Genomic DNA, 18,014 nt, shown 5'->3' on the forward strand with positions numbered 1-18,014 from the left:
AAATCAAAGTGTTTGTTGATGGAGTTCCAGTTGGAATGCCATGTTTCTAGGAATTCTCGTGCGTGTCTCTGTTTGGCTTGTCCTAGGATGGATGTGTTGTCCCAATCAAAGTGGTGTCCTTCCTCATCTGTACGTAAGGATACTAGTGATAGTAGGTCATGTCGTTTTGTGGCTAGTTGATGTTCATGTATTCTGGTGGCTAGCTTTCTGCCAGTTTGTCCAATGTAGTGTTTGTCACAGTTTGTCACTATCACTCATATCCTTACATACAGATGACGAAGGACACCACTTTGATTGGGACAACACATCCATCCTAGGACAAGCCAAACAGAGACATGCACGAGAATTCCTAGATGCATGGCATTCCAACCGGAACTCCATCAACAAACACATTGATTTGGAGCCAATCTACCAGCCCCTGAGAAAAGAAAAGGAAATGACATCACCAACACAGGAAATGACATCACCAACCCAAGGAAACCTAACCAGATAAATACAAAGCGGGACATAACACCAGCGCTTTGTCGGAGTTTCACTGATGATGTTACCTAGAATGGTGACGAAACGTCTGAAAATGAACCTTCCAGCTCAGCGAGCAATCTCACATCCAGTAGAACATAAAGCCATAATAAACAAATCTAAAACCCAGGTACTAGTTACAAGAGATGTATCGATGTAGTTATTTAAAAGAATAAAATGGCTTCCATACAAATATTGACAAAAACAAATTTTTCTGAAACAATTTTTTTCCCCCACAGATGTGAAGAAAAATTTAGAGGCCACGGTAAACTTAAGATCTGTATCCTCACCACTCCCAAGAATGGAAGGCAAGGGCAAATCGCCTTGGGGAAGAAAAAGGTGACAAAGAGTCAGAGTTGTACAGCCTGGAAACAGACCCTTCGGTCCAACCTGTCCATGTTAACCAGATAACCTAAATTAACTCTAATCCTATTTGCCAGCATTTGGTCCATATCCTTGTAAACACTTCCCATTCACATTACCCGTCCAGATGACTTTTAAATGTTGTAAATTCTACCAGCCTCCACCACTTCCTTTGGCAGCTCATTCCAGACACGCACCACCCTCTGTGTGAAAAAGTTGTGCCTTAAGCCCCTTTTAAATCTTTCCTCTCTCACCTCAAATCTATGCCTTCTAGTTGTAGACTTCCCCACCCTAGGGAAAAGATGTTGGCTATTCACCCTATCCATGCTCCTGATGATTTTATAAACCTCTATAAGGTCACCTCTCAGCCTTTGATGCTCGAGGGAAAATAGCCCCAGCCGATTCAGCCTCTCCCTATAGCTCAAACCCACTAACCTTGGCAACGCCCTTGCAAATTTTTTGTGAACCCTTTCACGTTTCACAACATCTTTCCTAAAGCAGGAAGATCCCAGAATTGAATACAGTATTCCAAAAGTGGCCTCACCAATGTCCTGTACATCCACGACATGACATTCCAACTCCTATACCCAATGCTCTTACCAATAAAGGCAAGTATACCAAACACCTCCTTCATTACCCGGTCGACCTGCGACTCAAACTTGTATCAAAGTGGGTCAGGAGGAAACAAGCCAACTTTCAGACAAAGCACTCAGGGCATCACATGAATCTGCTGAACTGACACTTTGCTTCCAGCAAGCTAAAAGAAATCTCAAATGTTTGTTGCAACAGGCCATGGTAACTTGGATTGGCAGGAGTTTAATACTTAAAGTTATTACTCTATAGCTATTTTAGCTACAGTCCATTGTGCTATTTAACTAGATTCCTATTCAAAATGTTTTTTTCTTGAAGTTCCACCTTGTTTAATCTGTTAAGTATTTTTAATGATTCCATTGCCAGAAATGTTTTTCATGTCCATTCCATGCTTTATATCTAACACAATGCCTGACACAAATTCAAGACTAACTGCAACAGGAAAGGGAATGTTGCCTGAGTAAGAAGGTGAAGGGCAGACTAAAACTGATAAGCAGGAACTAATCAGGTTTAGGCTGAATCATGAAAGTTATCTGAGCAATGCATTTCAAACATCTGATTTTGTGTGTCCAAAGATTATAATTTCTATTTTAAGAAAAAGTATCAGTCTCCAATCAGTAGCTGAAGCTAAAGCTCTGAAAAGACGAGATTGAGCAACAAGCATAGAAAATTTGAAACCGGATGCCTGTAAGAGCCGCAGAACGAACTGAAGCCTGCACCACGTTGAGGGCAGTGCCCACACAGAAAAACATTATTGACGTGCCTGACCAGAGGCATTTCAACCATGCAATAGAGAAAAGTTTTCAATAACCAGCACTCTGAGATAGCGTTAGACAAAACAATCATTCAATTAAATTTTGAATAATAGGTATATAGGTGCCATTTTTATAAAATTATTTGTTGGATGTGGGCATGCTGGCCAGGTTATAACTGGCCTGGAGAAGATGGTAATAAGCTGCCTTCTGGGCTGCCGCAGTTCATGGGTTGTGTTCTCAGTGCGGTGTTAGAAAGGGAGCCCCAGGAGATTGACCCAGTGACAATGAAGGAACAGTGACACATGTTCCAAATCAGGATGGTGAGAGAGTTGGAGGCAATTGTGCAGGTGGTGATGTTCAGATGCTGTCCTTGTCCTTCTCAACATCAGTAGTTGCAGGTTTGAAATGTGTTAGCTTAGAATATAGAATATCCTTTGTCACTGGTACTCCAGTACAGGAGAACAGTGAAAAATGTTTACAATGACTGCCTTTGGATGGCATCATCTTAGGTATAAAGTGCCTTGGTACAAATCTTAAAGGAAAAAGAAGAGTTGTCATATGAAAGAGGATTAAAAAGGTAAGGATTTACGTTACAGTGAGGTAGGAGTACCAAGCATCAACAGCTCAGCATGTAGTGCCAGGCCCAAGTCCAGCAACTGTGCCGCATCACACCAGCCTCCCGTCCGCTTCTCACTGGCACTCAGCAGTAATAAGATACGTTGAGCTTTCACCTCCCTTGCACCAGTCCAGGACTGGGAATTCCCCATGCACTGGACCAGCTCATTGCTCATGCTGTACTGGCTCATACCTCATGCTGCTCCAGGGCTCACAGTCCACACAGTGTGCCAGCCCATTCCCCACACTGCTCCAGGCTCACAGCCCACACGGTGTGCCAGCCCATTCCCCAGGCTGCTCCAGGCTCACAGCCCACACGGTGTGCCAGCTCATTTCCCGAGCTGCTCCAGGCTCACAGCCCACAGCCCACACAGTGTGCCAGCCCATTCCCCACACTGCTCCAGGCTCATAGCCCACACAGTGTGACAGCCCATTCCCCACACTGCTCCAGGCTCACAGCCCACATGGTGTGCCAGCCCATTCCCCACACTGCTCCAGGCTCACAGCCCACATGGTGTGCCAGCCCATTTCCCACGCTGCTCCAGGCTCGCAGTCCACACGGTGTGCCAGCCCATTCCCCGGGCTGCTCCAGGCTCACAGCCAACACAAAGTGTGAGGCTGGATGACTACAGCAGGCCAAGCAGCATGTCAGGAGCACAAATGCTGATGTTTCGGGCCTAGACCCTTCATCAGAGAGGAGGATGGGGAGAGGGTTCTTGAATAAATAGGGAGGGGGGGGGAGGCGGACCGAAGATGGACAGAAAAGAAGATAGGTGGAGAGCAGAGTATAGGTGGGGAGGTAGGGAGGGGATAGGTCAGTCCAGGGAAGACGGACAGGTCAAGGAGGTGGGATGAGGTTAGTACATAGGAAATGGAGGTGCGGCTTGAGGTGGGAGGAAGGGATGGGTGAGAGGAAGAACAGGTTAGGGAATCAGAGACAGGCTGGGCTGGTTTTGGGATGCAGTGGGGGGAAGAGGACGAGCTGGGCTGGTTTTGGGATGCAGTTGGTGAAGGGGAGATTTTGAAGCTTGTGAAGTCCACATTTATACCATTGGGCTGCAGGGTTCCCAAGCGAAATATGAGTTGCTGTTCTTGCAACCTTCGGGTGGCATCATTGTGGCACTGCAGGAGGCCCATGATGGGCATGTCATCTGAGGAATGGGAGGGGGAGTTAAAATGGTTCACGACTGAGAGATGCAGTTGTTTATTGCGAACCAAGCGGAGGTGTTCTGCAAAGCGGTCCCCAAGCCTCCGCTTGGTTTCCCCAATGTAGAGGTAGCCACACCGACTACAATAAATACAGTAACCAGCCCATCCCCCACACTGCTCCAGGTCACATAGCTCACACGGTGTTCCAGGCTTGCCTTTGTGAACTGCAATGTACCTTGTAGATGGTACACTCTTCTATTCTTGTACTTTGGTGAAGGAAATGAATATTACAGGTGGTGGATGGGTGCTAATTTAGCCAGGCTTCTAGGACCTGGATGTCATCAAGTTTCGAGTGTTGTTGTGAACACATCAAAAGAAATCATCTTTCGAAACCCTTACTGATGGCCAATGTGATCCCAAATCCTGTAGTCTCAGCTAACAATATATGGAAAATTCAATGCTCTTCGTTATGACTGGATTACCGATGCATTGGACAGGTTCTATGGTTCCTTGGGCTAAAGGGATAAAACCAGGAACAGGGTAATAAGCTAATGAACAAATGAACAGTATTGGCTCAAACAGCCAGATGGATCACTCATGCTCCTATTTTTTTCTATGTTATTTTTCTATGTTTCTACATCCAGGTGCAAGATCTTCAGGAAGGAAGGTTTGTGTTTGCTGCAAATATGTGAGGAAAGCAACAAAACGACAAAAAAAACCTTAAGGCTTCCCTTTTCTCTAGTTAGCACAAATGATTTTCATCAAGACAACATCTTAAATGGATAATACAATGTGAGGCTGGATGAACATAGCAGGCCAAGCAGCATCTGAGGAGCACAAAAGCTGACGTTTCGGGCCTAGACCCTTCATCAGAGAGGGGGATGGGGAGAGGGAACTGGAATAAATAGGGAGAGAGGGGGAGGCGGACTGAAGATGGAGAGTAAAGAAGATAGGTGGAGAGAGTATAGGTGGGCAGGTACGGAGGGGATGGGTCAGTCCAGGGAAGACGGACAGGTCAAGGAGGTGGGATGAGGTTAGTAGGTAGATGGGGGTGCGGCTTGGGGTGGGAGGAAGGGATGGGTGGGAGGAAGGGATGGGTAAGAGGAAGAACCGGTTAGGGAGGCAGAGACAGGTTGGACTGGTTTTGGGATGCAGTGTGCAGTGGGTGGGGGGGGGGGGGGGGGGGGGGGGGTGGGGGGAGAGCTGGGCTGTTTGTGTGGTGCAGTGGGGGGAGGGGACGAACTGGGCTGTTTAAGGGATGCAGTTGGGGAAGGGGAGATTTTGAAACTGGTGAAGTCCACATTGATACCATATGGCTGCAGGGTTCCCAGGCGGAATATGAGTTGCTGTTCCTGCAACCTTTGGGTGGCATCATTGTGGCACTGCAGGAGGCCCATGATGGACATGTCATCTGAAGAATGGGAGGGGGAGTGGAAATGGTTTGCGACTGGGAGGTGCAGTTGTTTGTTGCGAACTGAGCGGAGGTGTTCTGCAAAGCGGTCTCCAAGCCTCCGCTTGGTTTCCCCAATGTAGAGGAAGCCACACCAGGTACAGTGGATGCAGTATACCACATTGGCAGATGTGCAGGTGAACCTCTGCTTAATGTGGAATGTCATCTTGGGGCCTGGGATAGGGGTGACGGAGGAGGTGTGGGGGCAAGTGTAGCATTTCCTGCGGTTGCAGGGGAAGGTGCCGGGTGTGGTGGGGTTGGAGGGCAGTGTGGAGTGAACAAGGGAGTCACGGAGAGAGTGGTCTCTCCGGAAAGCAGACAGGGGTGGGGATGGAAAAATGTCTTAGGTGGTGGGGTCGGATTGTAAATGGCGGAAGTGTCGGAGGATGATGCGTTGTATCCGGAGGTTGGTGGGGTGGTGTGTGAGAACGAGGGGGATCCTCTTAGGGCGGTTGTGGCAGGGGCGGGGCATGAGGGATGTGTTGCGGGAAATACGGGAGACGCGGTCAAGGGCGTTCTCGATCACTGTGGGGGGAAAGTTGCTGTCCTTGAAGAACTTGGACATCTGGGATGTGCGGGAGTGGAATGTCTCATCGTGGGAGCAGATGCGGCGGAGGCGGAGGAATTGGGAATAGGGGATGGAATTTTTGCAGGAGGGTGGGTGGGAGGAGGTGTATTCTAGGTAGCTGTGGGAGTCGGTGGGCTTGAAATGGACATCAGATACAAGCTGGTTGCCTGAGATGGAGACTGAGAGGTCCAGGAAGGTGAGGGATGTGCTGGAGATGGCCCAGGTGAACTGAAGGTTGGGGTGGAAGGTGTTGGTGAAGTGGATGAACTGTTCGAGCTCCTCTGGGGAGCAAGAGGCGGCGCCGATACAGTCATCAATGTACCGGAGGAAGAGGTGGGGTTTGGGGCCTGTGTAGGTGCGGAAGAGCGTCTGTTCCACGTAACCTACAAAGAGGCAGGCATAGCTGGGGCCCATGCGGGTGCCCATGGCCACCCCCTTAGTCTGTAGGAAGTCCCCATCCCCACCCCAGTCTGCTTTCCGGAGAGACCACTCTCTCCGTGACTCCCTTGTTCGCTCCACACTGCCCTCCAACCCCATCACACCCGGCACCTTCCCCTGCAACCACAGGTAATGCTACACTTGCCCCCAATCCTCCTCCTTCACCCCTATCCCAGGCCCCAAGATGACATTCCACATTAAGCAGAGGTTCACCTGCACATCTGCCAATGTGGTATACTGCATCCACTGTACCTGGTGTGGCTTCCTCTACATTGGGGAAACCAAGCGGAGGCTTGGAGACCGCTTTGCAGAACACCTCCGCTCAGTTCACAATAAACAACTGCACCTCCCAGTCACAAACCATTTCCACTCCCCCTCCCATTCTTTAGATGACATGTCCGTCATGGGTCTCCTGCAGTGCCACAATGTTGCCACCCAAAGGTTGCAGGAACAGCAACTCATATTCCGCCTGGGAACCCTGCAGCCTAATGGTATCAATGTGGACTTCACCAGTTTCAAAATCTCCCCTTCCCCAACTGCATCCCTAAACCAGCCCAGTTCATCCCCTCCCCCCACTGCACCACACAACCAGCCCAGCTCTTCCCCCCAACCCACTGCATCCCAAAACCAGTCCAACCTGTCTCTGCCTCCCTAACCTGTTCTTCCTCTCACCCATCCCTTCCTCCCACCCCAAGCCGCACCCCCATCTACCTACTAACCTCATCCCACCTCCTTGACCTGTCCGTCTTCCCTGGACTGACCTATCCCCTCCCTACCTCCCCACCTATACTCTCTCCACCTATCTTCTTTTCTCTCCATCTTCGGTCCGCCTCCCCCTCTCTCCCTATGTATTCCATTTCCCTCTCCCCATCCCCCTCTCTGATAAAGGGTCTAGGCCCGAAACGTCAGCTTTTGTGCTCCTCAGATGCTGCTTGGCCTGCTGTGTTCATCCAGCCTCACATTTTATTATCTTGGAATTCTCCAGCATCTGCAGTTCCCATTATCTCCAACATCCTAAATGGGTTCAGTACCATTTTCATTAACTTGGTATTTGTTACGCTTGTCTATGAACATGAGAACAACAGCCAAAATGTAAAGGATGCATAAAACTAACTTTAAAGCTCGGCTTCCCAGAACTCCAAAAATGAGACTATTCTTGGATTGGAAGGATCAGAAAACCATGGTCATCTGTCTAAGTTGGTACAGCACTTAAACAAACAGCTAAATTGTTACTGACTAATTGAAGTGCAATTAAAATGGGAAATGCAATATATCAATGTTTCTATAACAAAAATCATGTAATGACTGAATTCCTAAGCAAAAATCAGCAAGATTTGAGAGAAGAGAATACACTGCCAAGTTTTATCTGACCAAGGTGGACTCTTCATAATGAAGGTGAAAATATATGAGACATGCCACGTAGCTAAACTAGAATTACAGAATGATACACTACAGGAAGCATTAGCATTACTATGCAAGTTCTTTGAGGAAATGTTTCATTAGTTGCATTCTCCTGGTCTTTGTCCATTGTGCTGCAAATTCCTTCTTTTAAAGTATTCATCGATCATTGTCAAATCTTCTTCTACCACTCCCTTTTGGGCAGTCCCTTTCCAATCATCATACCTTCATAGCATTTCTCCTCATCTCACCTTGTGTTCTTCAACCCATTCCCTTAAGTATGTTTCCTCTTGTCACTGATACTGCAAAGTTTCTGTGCATTGACTTTATCAAAATCCTTCAAAACACTGGGACAATGAAATGCACAATCAGTCTTCTCGAGATGGTGCAGGCGATGAACTCCAGCATAAGCAAGTTAAAAGAATAACACTGAACAACCTGCAGTGCAAAGAAGCAACATTTTGCAGCGTGCAAAGTGTCCGAAAAAGATCAAAATGGATCTCAACCTTCCTGTTCATTTTGGGACACCAGAAATGACAAAGGGCCTGACATAAGTGTGAAGCAATCCAGGTTGATGCTTTGGGATTGCGTTTCAAAGACAGTAGGTTTACTGACATGTGAGGCAATTTGACAACGACAAAATTCATGATATTCCTTGTATTCCATACTGAGTTCCAAGCTGCTAAATTAAAATGTTGTAAAGCTACGATAAACTTCAGATTTGAATGCACCACTTTAAACATTTGCTCCCTTCATCACTGACATACACTGGCGGGGGAAAGCAATGGCCTTGTGGTACTTATCATTTGACTATTAATTTAGAGACCAAAGTAATGTACTGCGAACCTGGGTCCATATGCCACCATGGGAGATTGTGGAATTTGAATTCAACAACAAACCTGGAATTGAGAGTCTAATGACGACTGTATAACCATTATCATTTGTTGAGGGAAAAAGAAACCAGTTCGTTCAGTAATATGCTTTAGGAAAGCAAAGTGCTATTCTTACCATTTCTGACCTACACATGGACTTCAGACCCACAGCAATGTGGTTGACTCTCAACTGTGATGAGCTATAAAAGCTGGCCTAGCTAGCAACATGCATACGCGAGAGTAAAAAAAGGCATTGTGCATTTACAAGATGCACTGCAGTAACACACTCAGGCTCCTTTCGCAGCACCTCCAAAATCTATGTTTTCTATCATCTTGAAAAGTAGAGCACACCATGGTTGTCCTCCAAGCCACACATCATCCTGATTTGGAATCAGATCATGTTCCTTCGCTGTTGTGAAGGTCAAGTTGTGGGACTCCCTTCCTAAGAGCAACGATACACCTACAGGATTACAACAATACCAACTATCCCACCACTGGCTTTCCTGGGAAATTAACAATGGGCAATAAATGCTGGCCTAATCAGTGGCACCTACGTCCTACAAATCACAAGTTTTAAAAAGTCTTATTTCTGCACACTTGTAAAGTAATTATTATAATAAATATGATTACAAAAATCAAGATAAAGAAGGTTTAAGAAACGGTAGGGAGTGATGGTCTTTTCAGGCCTGATGTTTCAACTTCAAACTCCCATCTGCAACACAATGACTGGAATTGGGCAGGGAGTTTCACAGGAAGCACAAACACAATGTGCTGAATGGACCCCTGTGCAGTGTCTACAGCTATGTTGGAATGCAGAGAAATTTAGTTTCAGGTCATTAGGAATATCAGTGTAAAGCTGTAATTTCAATAGGCCACTAGGTGGCTCCTCATATCAAAACAAAGAGATAAGAACAGTGCAGCGCAGGAACAGGCTCTTGGGCCCACCAAGACTGTGTCGACACATGATGCCTTTCTAAACTAAAAACCTCCACATGGTCCATATCGCAGTTATATCAACCTCCTCTGGCAGTGCATTCCAGGCACTTACCACCCCTGTGTAAAGTAAAAACTTGCCTCTCACATCTCAAAGAAGAAAGAACTAAGAAAATTACACCATAGGAACAGGCACTTTGGCGCTCAAAGCCTGCACCGATCCAGATCCTCCATTTAAACCTGTTGCCCATTTTCCAAGGATCTTTATCCCTCTGCTCCCTGCCCATTCATCTGTCTAGATACATCTTAAATGGTGCTATCGTGCCCGCCTCTACCACCTCTGCTGGCGACGCGTTCCAGGCACCCACCACCATCTGCGAAGAAAACTTTCCACACATATCTCCCTTAAACTTTTCCCCTCTCACCTTGAAATCGTGACCCCGAGTAATTCAGTCCTCCACTCTGGGAAAAAGCTTCTTGCTGTCCACACTGTCTGTACCTCTTATGGTTTTGTAGACCTCAATCAGGTACCCCCGCAACCTCCGTCTTTCTGATGTAAATAATCCTAACCTATTCAGCCTTTCTTCATAGCTAGCACCCTCCATACCAGGCAACATCCTGGTGAACCTCTTCTGCACCCTCTCCGAAGCATCCATATCCTTGTGGTAATGTGGCAACCAGAACTGTATGCAGTATTTCAAATGTGGTCGAACCAAAGTACTATACAATTGTGAAATGACCTACCAACTCTTGTACTCAATACCCATCCGATGAATGAAAGCATGCCGTATGCCTTCTTGACCACTCTAATCGACCTGCGTTGCCACCTTCAGGGTACAAAGGACCTGAACACCCAGATCTCTCTGTACATCGGTTTTCCCTAGGGCTTTTCCATTTACCACATAGTTCGCTCTTGAATTGGATCTTCCAAAATGCATCACCTCACATTTGCCTGGATTGAACTCCATCTGCCATTTATCTGCCCACCTCTCCAATCTATCTATATTCTGCTGCATTCTCCGACAGTCCCCTTCACTATCTGCTCCTCCACCAATCTTAGTGTCGTCTGCAAACTTGCAAATCAGACCACCTATACCTTCCTCCAGGTCATTTATGTATATCACAAACAGCAGTGGTGCCAGCATGGATCCCTGTGGAGCAACACTGGTCACAGTTCTCCATTTTGAGAAACTCCCTCCCACTACAACTCTGTCTCCTGTTGCCCAGCCAGTTCTCCATCCATCTAGCTAGTACACCCTGGACCCCATACAACTTCACTTTCTCCCTCAGCCTACCATGGGGAACCTTGTCAAACGCCTCATTGAAGTCCATGTATATGGTATCCACAGTCCTTCCCTCATCTATCAACTTAGAATTCTTTGAGGAAGTGACAACAAGTTGGCAAGACATGACCTTCCCTGCACAAAACCATGTTGCCTATCACTAATTAGCCAATTTTCTTCCAAATGTAAATAGATCCTATGCCTCAGTATCTTCTCCAGCAGCTTCCCCACCACTGACGTCAGGCTCACTGGTCTATAATTACCTGGATTATCCTTGCTACCCTTCTTAAACACAGGTACAACATTAGCAATTCTCCAGTCCTCCGGGATCTCACCTGTGCTCAAGGATGCTGCAAAGATATTTGTTAATGCCCCAGCTATTTCCTCTCTCGCTTCCCTCATTACCCTGGGATGGATCCCATCCGACCTGGGGACCTGTTCACCCTAATGCCTTTTACAATACCCAACACCTCTCCCCTCCTTATCTCCTTTAAATTTAATCACAAGAAGATCAAAAGATACAACATAGGTCAAAAGTACATTCCCGTGGCCCTTTGTTCATTCAAATGTTGAAATTATCCCTGAATTTTGTCATTGGTTCCAATATGAACCATAGTCTCTAGCTGTTTATCTCCTTCCTCCTTACTCATTCAGCAGCCTGACACCACAAAACCTTCTGGAACCCTGTGTGTGCAGCTGTACAATCATTTTTATGTTTTCCTTTTGAATCTCTGACCATGGTGGCCTTTCTGACCTCCTTCCTTCCTGCTCTGTGCAGTAGAATTACCCTATGGACTGTGGAACATACTAGGCTTGGACTGTCCAGAGGAACCACTGCCCTCAGCAGTACCAGGAAGAGAACAAGATGCATTCATCTTGCACAAGATATCCTTGTTCGCTGCTCACCCATTCACACTCTGCCTACCCTCTGTGCAAGGTAACCTCCTTGAGAAACATGCTCAGCCAATCCAAACTCTTGGGACAGTATTGCCACCCCTGGCGTCAGCCAAGTGGAATTCCAATGCAATCCCTCTATTGGAAGTATATCCTTTCTTAAGCAGGGACAATAAAACTGCACACAATACTCCAGGTGTGGTTGCACAAATGATCTGTATAATTGCACTAAGACATCCCTACTTCTGAACTCAAATTCTGTTACAATGGTGCCAGAAGTGTCACTGAATGCTCGGCAAATTCTGAAACAAAGAGTGACATTCTAGCTCAGTAGATCCAGATCACTCCACTCTAGATCTCTTTACAGTCTTAATGACCATGAGCAAACTAAGGAAAGTCAAGGTATAAGGTGAAGGTAACTCATTTCAATATGAAGGCAGCATTTTACACAATGCAAAATTAATTAGCTTCTCCAAAACTGAGCTTAATGGTGGTGGGAAGGTGGGATGAGGAGTTCTCCATTGTCCAGAGGCAGATGATGACTGTGGTTGTTAAAAACAAATCACTTCAATTCAACATTTCTGCAAGGCTTCCCCAGGAATACATCCTCGACTCAACCATGTTAGTTAGGAGACAAAGCTGTGTAATTAGTGACTATTCAATGGCGATGAGGTCAGAAGTGAGGATAAACACTGATGGTTACAATTCCTCTGATGATTAAACAAATCTTGCCTCCTCGCATCAGACCTGGAGAATAAAGACAGAAATTCTGAGGAAGGGTCACTGGACCCAAAACGTTAACACCGATTTCTCTTCAAAGATGCTGCCAGACTTCTTGAGCTTTTCCAGCAACTTGTGTTTTTGTTCCTGATTTACAGCATACAGAATATTTAGGTTTGCTCAGATAAGTGTCAAATAGTATTTACAGCTCAGAGGTCAGGCAACAATCATCTCCAGCAAGATAGAGCAAGAACCCCTCATAGCACTGCTGTGTTGAACTGCCCATCAGTAGCATCCTGGGAGTTCACCGTTGGCCACAAACTTGAAAATGATTCAACGATTTTGTGTTATGCAGGTCCATAAAATGTTATCAATATAATCTGAGGCACATGAATGAGTAACTCGAAAAATGTGGAAATATCATTCAGGTACAAAGATGGACTTTTGACACTGAGGGACAATAATGGAGCCCCCCCTCTAAAATATTACCCATGATCTGTCTTCACTGTGAGTAATTCCCATGGGCTCTGCACACCAAAAGGGAGACAACATTCCATTCATCAGAAATTGCACTGTTTACAATGAGGAATGAATAATATTTTAAAAGCAGGTCCACCCACAAATATTGAGCAAGACCGTTGTTATTTCTTAAACTTCAGCAATCTTCAATTTATGTTTTTCGTTTAAATGTCTCAAGTCTTTTTCATTTTGTTTATTTTGTTACTGTGTTTAAACTATCAGCACATCCAGCAATGATAAAAATTACATGCTGCTTCCACTTGGTTTCTTTAACTGCATGATAAAGACAGTACATAATTTGTTACTGCCAATAAGTATTTGCATATACTTAGACATATGTATCCCTTGACTCTATCTATCTTGTCACATTGCTTGACCACTTCCAGTTCTTGGATGAGGATAAAAGCCAAACTGTGGCAGGCCCAGATCAATAAACTCATTGACTTAGGAGGAGTGTAACTCTGATCAGTTCATTGAATCCCTACAGTGCGGATAGAGGCCTTTCAGCCCACTAAGTCTGCACCAACCCCATCCAAAAAGCATCCCACCCAAGCCCAGCCTCCTCCTCCATCCCTGTAACCTGGCACTTACGATGGCTAATCCACCTACCCTGGATTCTACGGGCAATTTAGCATGGCCAATCCTTCTGACCTTCACATCTTTGACTTGTGGGAGGATGCTGAGCACCTGCAGGAAATGCATACAGACATAGGGAGAACATGCAAACTCCACACAGATAGATAGGCACCCAACGCTGCAAGTGAACCTGGGTCCCTGGCGCTGAGAAGCAGCACTGCCAACCAGTGAACCGTGCTGCCCACAAGTTGGTAGCAGTAAATTTTAAGGGTTGTTCTCATTTTAAAGTAATGAGCAAACGGGACAGAATAGTCAAGGAGAAAGTGTTCCTGCTTATAAAAGGATCAAAAATGAGAAGATGTAGATTTAATGTGATATGCAAAATACGATGCAAGAAGAAACCTTTTCACACAGTGTGCCTGGAATGTCTCGAAGTGTGTTGGAGATGGATTCAACTGAGGCATTCAAGAGGGCATCAGATCATTATTCAAATAGAATAAATGAACAGAATGAGCAAAGGGCAGGAGAATGTCATTAAGTTGTGCTGTCACTTGGACAGACAGTGAACACAAGGGCCAAACAGACTACTCCTGCACTGTAACAATTCTGTATTAAACAGGTTCTGTGGAAATTCAGCTCATAGAAATACGGGACAGTTTGCAGATGCATGAATTAATTCGCATGAAGGTCCAGAACCACTGGATACTAAAGATACTTCGGGAATTTGCAAAGTGAGGGATTGATAGTGAGAGAAAAGGTGCTTCTCTTGTTTTTTATAAAAGAATGTTTGATCTGAGAGCGGGAGCCAGTCAGAGCCCAGTGGTATTAATTAAGTGAGATTAGTTGATGAGTTGTTAAGAGTTTCTTCTCCCCTAATTAAACCCAGGCAGTACTTTAAACATGTATGCAAATACACATATAAAATGGTATTAAAGTTGCAACTTAGTCAAACTCCTTAATGCAATTACAAATAACTATTGAGTGATATTTCTAAACTTTAAACTTAACTTATTAAATAAAGCATAATAAAGATGGCAAGGCAGGTGTGTGTTATAGCTGTCATATGTGGAGTGGCATGGATCGATTTATGGCAACCACATCCACAGTAAGAGACAGCAAGTCAAGAAATTACAGCTCAGGTTTTAACAAACCAGAGTCCAAACTTTAGTATGGGTCTAGGAAGGGTCCAGGCCCAAAACGTTAGCTTCCTGTTCCTTCGATGCTGCTTGGCCTGCTGTGTTCATTCAGCTCTGCACCTTCTTATCCCAGATTCTCCAGCACCTGCAGTTTCTGCTATCTCCAAACTTTAGGCACTGGTTTATCAGTGAGGACTAAAGTTACCTGCACACTTTGTTTCAACAGGCAGTCACACCCTTTCAGCTAGGTGCTTCAGATTTGTTCTGTGATCTGGGACGAACCACGTGACCACAACTGAGACAGTTATCACAATCCAGAAGTTATCAAAGAAGGATCCTCAGTCCTTGCAACTATCCAATAAGTTTGATAATATTTTAGGTTCTTTGGATAAGAGCTGGGTCTGCATTGAAGATGAATAGCTTGACTACAGGACTGTGCACAGGAAACTATTCAAGAGTGCGAAGTAAAAAGAAACGTAGTAGTGAACATAAGAGTTCAAGGAATAGATAATGTCCTCTGCAGCCAACTGCGAGAGTCCTGAAGGCTGTATTGCCTATCTAGTTCTAATTTTAGATACGTTATCTTTGGTTTAGAAAGGAGCTTAGCATGGAATGGGAAGGATCCAGTTACTGTAGTCCACGTGGTTAAAACAATAAAGGTAGGACAAAGAAAGAGGATGATTTCAATTTTCAAACTGAGTGGATAAATCAAACTGGCAAAGGTAGCTTCAAGGATAAAAGTTAATCGAATATATTTTGGACAGTTTCTGGGAACAATGCATTCTGGAACCAACCAGACCAATTCAGGTCTGGTAATAGACAAATAACAGAATTCATGACTTCACAGTAAATCATTAAGATTTATCATTGTATATTTCACATTCAGTTTGACAGCAGGAAATTTGTTTCAAAGGTGAGTGTCTTGAAATTACATAAATGCAATTAGAAGGATATGAAGATAGATTTGAAGTGGACTGTGAAATTAATTAACAATGGAATGTTAAAGAAATAGTTTATCCAATGGAGAAGAGTGATATGTGAAAGTATCATCATGGCTAAATAAGGAAGTTATGCTTGGTATCAAATAAAATAAAAACACATATAATACTTCGAACATGAGTGAGACTAGGAAAATTTTGAGAGATGAGCAAAGGATAGGTTTTAAAAAAAAACTTGGAGTATTACTTAAAAATAGTTTCTTAAAGCTTTTCATTTTATATTCATCAGGACAGTTCATAAGAATACCAAATTCAAGGAGAAGAAAAATATTTACACTGCATTAGATGAGCGTTTTTACTAGTTAGCAAGTGAACATTGATTTATAGAGACAGTGTCATAGCAAATGAAAAAACTTCCTCCTTCTTTCATTAATCCAGAGCTGTTTCTCACATCCCAGATCACACTAAATCCTCTCTACTCGTCAAGTTTCTATCATCGAATTAAATGGAACAAACAAACATAGAAACTAAGCTATTTAGTCCTTTGAGCCTGATGTTCCAATCAATATGATCATGGCTGATGCTTTATCCCAATGCTATATTCCCACTTTCTCTTCTTATCCCAGATGCCTTCAATATCGAAACATTTCTCTCTCTATTTCATGAATACATACAGTGACTTGGCCTCCACAGCTTTCTGTGGGAAATTCCACTATTCTTTGAGAAGAGAATTTTTTTCCTCATCTCCACCTTAAATGGTCTACCCTCACTGTGACCACTCTTTCTGGGCTTCCCAAATATGTAAATAATCCCTCTGTATCTAGGTTATCCAGCCTGTTAGAATTTTATAATTTCAATCAGATATTATCTCATCCTTCTATACTGTAGAGAACACAGGCCCAATCTCCCTTCAGTCTTGGCAACCCTGGTATCAATCAAGTGACCTTGAACTCTAATCCCTTTATAGCAAGTATATCCTTTTTTTTAGGTACAGGAACCAAAACTGCATGCAATATTCCAGATGTGGTCTCACCAAGGTCTTGTATAACTGCAGTAAAACATACCTAGTTCTGAACTCAAATCCACTTGCGGCAAAATTCAATGTATCATTTGCCTTCTCATTTGCTTGCTGCACTTGTCTATTTTCATTGACTGGCACGCAAGGATGTCCAGATCCCTTTGTACATCCACACTTCCCAATAAACCACCATTTAAATAGTATTCTGCTTTCCTTTTGTTTTACTGTCAAGTGTATAACTTTACATTTAGTCATGTTTTACTGCATTGCCATGTGCTTTCTCACTCACTCTCTTGTCCAAATTACCTTGAGGCATCCTCCTTAGTACACCACCATGTTAGAACCGTCATCAAATCCCCAGTGCAATAGCTCACTTTTAGGATTCTTAAAATTCTTTTCAAATTTCACCATAACCTTACTGTTCTCTATCTTCTCTGTAATATTTTCAGGTCTACAAATTTCAAAAATATCTGTGCAGTTTCCATTTTGGACTATTTATATCCCCAATTTTAATTCCTCCCTTAGCAGCAGCTGACATAGGCCTGGAACTCTGAAACTTACTCCTTAAATCTTACCATTTCTCCAGATTTCTTTTCACCTTTAAGACAAACCTGATATGTTCCAAGGCATCATGCAGTTTACGGTCAAATTTTGATTCGTAATGCTCCTGTGGAATAACTTGGGGAGCATTTTCAATATCAGTGGTGCTATACTAATGCAAATCTTTGTTGTCGAGTGTAATTTGCATGCATATGCAGCGGAAAGAACACCCTTCCTGAAATCCATAATCCCTATACCAGACAAGAGTAATCATTAAAATAGTGCTGTGCTTACTCATTAATTTGAATTTGGCAGAGGAATTTGCTAGAACTGCAAGAGGATCAGTTTGGCAGCCAAAGCATTTGTAATGATCTCATCGTGACTTGCTTGTTTATTACTTGCACTGAGAACATGCTGCAACCCGTAGACTTGTAAAAACAAAGAACATGAGCTAAAATAAATCCCCTTTACCATCATTTTGATTTCATTGTGCAAGTTAGCAGGATGTACTATCACCCTCTGCTACCAGCATCTGTGTTAAATCTCAGAACATTCCAAAGTGGTATGAAGTTTTTGAATAATTATGTTCAGTCATTTTCTGTCATAGATCTAGCCATCATTTGAGACATGACGGAGTCTGATCAAAGTGTTTAAGATAACTACAGAAAAGGTCAACATGCAAGTCAACAGTGTGGTTAAATTCACAGGCTGGCTAGAATTTGGAGTCAGATTGTTTGAT

General features: G+C 44.1%; 1 protein-coding gene across 12 annotated transcripts in view; it reads right to left on the minus strand.

The window, feature by feature from the left end:
• Positions 1 to 18,014, minus strand: part of nedd4l (NEDD4 like E3 ubiquitin protein ligase) — a 418,475-nt gene that overhangs the window by 95,291 nt on the left and 305,170 nt on the right. The window lies entirely within an intron of this gene.

The sequence above is a fragment of the Stegostoma tigrinum genome, chromosome 1 (genome assembly GCF_030684315.1).
Source record: "Stegostoma tigrinum isolate sSteTig4 chromosome 1, sSteTig4.hap1, whole genome shotgun sequence".
Classification (NCBI taxonomy): Eukaryota; Metazoa; Chordata; class Chondrichthyes; order Orectolobiformes; family Stegostomatidae; genus Stegostoma; species Stegostoma tigrinum.